Raw genomic sequence first — 3,117 nt, forward strand, 5'->3', positions numbered from 1 at the left:
TTTATTTATTTATTTATTTATTTATTTATTTATTTATTTATTTATTTATTTTTAAAGATTTTATTTATTTGACAGAGAGAGACACAGCGAGAGAGGGAACACAAGCAGGGGGAGTGGGAGAGGGAGAAGCAGGCTTCCCACTGAGCAGGGAGCCCGATGTGGGGCTTGATCCCAGGACCCTGGGACCATGACCTGAGCCAAAGGCAGACACTTAACGACTGAACCACCCAGGTGCCCTGAAAAAGTACATTTTAAGTATGAGTATGAAACTTACAAAGTTACTACAGTGCTCAGAATGTTTGGTAGAGATTTTTCAAAGGGCATCCTATATTTCTCTGATTAGGTAGAGAGAGAAAATTACCTTGGAAGTCTCTCTTCCTTTCTTCTTTCCTTCCTTCCTTCTTCTTTCCTTCTTCTCCCCCACCTATCTCCTCCTTCCTCTTCTCTGTATCTCTAACTTTCTTAATTCCTTTCTTCCCAAGAAGAGTCACAATTGTGTGTTCACCTTTAATTCTGCAAATTTAAGTTGAGAGGGCAATCATTGTCATGAGATGGATGCCACAGGTCTTCACACCTGCTTTTCCTAAGAACCCTTAGTATGCAGAGTAGGGATTGTGGAAATAGCACACTTGAAGATAGTCCTAGGAACCTTTTGGTAAGACAGGGGTTGGGACTTGACTCTTTCCATTTGAGGTTCAATATTACTGAAACATGTCTGAGTTTTGCTGGCAAGAAAAAGGGTCTTACAGTGCAATTTATCATGATGCAAAGAAATGTCATGCTTAAAGCTGAAACATTTGTACAGCAGAATTATTTTTATGACAGTATCTGTCTGTATTTAGCAACCAAAGCTCTCTTCATCCTGGCACAGTAGATGTGCTTTAAAGCAGTATGGGAGCAGTGGTTGAACACTAAGTGTAAACAAACAAAAAGAATCATAAGGCTGCACTGCCACCTATAAATAGATAAGTAAGCAAGAACTCTGCCCTAACAGCTGATATTTAATACATAACATATTGTACGGTGCTCATTTTGACAGCTACACATGAAAAGTCAAAAGTCAAAAGGGCTAGTCAGACTTTCTAGGACTCTTGCCAATTAATTACTGCTTATAATCTCAATTTATATACTGCCTCAAGGTAGAGATATTGGGGTTTGTGCTATATTATAGAAATATGGGGGCCTGAACAATTAATTGGGGGTTGAAAGAAATAGAATTTTTTGGAGAAATTATTACTTTAAAAATTGAACGTGTCTTGAAGTACTTATTCTATGAATGTATTTAGGAACTATGTGCTTAACATTTTCAATGCAATAATAACAATGAGTAGATATCAATTACCCTGACACTGTTCTGAAATCATAGGACATAAATGTATTTATCAAGTGAATGAAACACAACTTAGCAAATATATTCAAATTTTTAGATAGAAAATATGTAATTTGTAATACAAATCTTAATTGAAAATGTGTATTCATTTTCTATGATGTCTTATAAAATTCTTAAATTGTCTATTATTTAAATGTTTTATAAAGCCACATCATAACTACATAAAATTTCCCTTTGAAGCTAGGCAGATGTTAGCCCCACACTATAGCAGAGTAGAAGACAGCAGCCTAGGGCTTACAAATGAGGAGAATTTTTTTTTTTTTTTTTTTTTTTTTTAGTCAAACTGCCCAGAAATTCTTACTAGTTATGTGACTTTGGGCAAGTTTGTAATTTCTTTAACTACTATAAATAACTTATCCATGGAATGTGTTGTGAGTATTGAATAAACTAATGCAGGTAAATCTCTAACCTAGGAAACAATAGACAATTAATGAGTGGTACCTGTTATTAACAGGCAGACCTGGAATCACACCTAGGCCCTGAAAAGTTATTCTTTTTCTTTTGTTTGTTTGTTTGTTTGTTTGTTTTGAGATAGAGAGAGAGAGTAGGGGAGGGACATGGAGCCCCATTGTGGGGCTAGATCTCTTGACCCTGAGATCATGACCTGAGCTAAAATCAAGAGTTGGATGCTTAACTGACTGAGCCTCCTAGGGACCCCAAGTTATTCTTTTTGAACAAATATTTTTGGACAAACTTCTTTGTATCAGCTGGATAGCACATCATTGGCTATAGGGAATGCACCAGGAGGATACTTCACTCTGACTTCTCATTGCCTTTCTTCTTCTTCCAAGGCTAACCCTGCATTAGGAATAGAATATTGCAACCTCCACAGGAGTCTGAATATTTAAAGGATTGTAATGTCACTGTTGGGGAGGGAGAAATTCCTATTTCCCCTCTAGGATTCTTCCAACTGGTTTAGGAATTAAATTAATTTAAGTCAGATTAACAGGAGAAAAACACCAAAGTTTTATTACATATGCCCAGGGTCCCAATACTAAAATTCAGATCTAAAGATGTGACCAAGCTAGGCAGTTTTTCTATATTTTAGGTAAAGAGACAATAAATTTGTGAGGAATTGATAAGATAAAGAAAATGGTTATATGGGAGCTTTAACTAGTAGGTAATTCTAAACAGATTTTGGGCTGGGACGGTAGATTAAAAAAAAATTAAGAGTGTGTTTCTACAGCTTTCTCAGCTTTAAGTCCCTATGTCTGGTGATATAAAGACATCTTTTCTTAGGACAGAAAGAGTATTTTTCATGTGGGAGGTTTGTTTCCTGCTTTCAGGATAACACTCAGATCTGAGTATCCCTGCTCCAGCTATTTCTAAAGTAACTTTTGTTTAAAATAATCAATATGCCAAAGTGACACATTTTGGAGTGGCCTGCCCTTGGCCCTTATACCAATATGAAGCATCATAGTATAGTGTGAAAACAAACCAACTAAAGTGAACTGATTAGTTCTAGTCAAACCTTTGCTATTGTGTTTATTGCATTCTAGACATTTCTTAATTCTTTTTTAATTTATTTATTTGAGAGAGAGAGAGAAGGAGAAAGCATAAGCAGGGGGAGTAGCAGAGGCAGAAGGAGAAGCAGACTCCCTGTTGGGCAGGGAACCCAATGCGGGGCTTGATCTCAGGACTCTGGGATCATGACCTGAACCAAAGGCAGACACTTAACCTACTAAGCCACCCAGGCTCTCTGACATTTCTTAATTTTTAAATTTCCA

The sequence above is a fragment of the Mirounga leonina genome, unplaced genomic scaffold (assembly GCF_011800145.1).
Source record: "Mirounga leonina isolate KUSES-001 unplaced genomic scaffold, KU_Mleo_1.0 Mir_165, whole genome shotgun sequence".
Taxonomy (NCBI): domain Eukaryota; kingdom Metazoa; phylum Chordata; class Mammalia; order Carnivora; family Phocidae; genus Mirounga; species Mirounga leonina.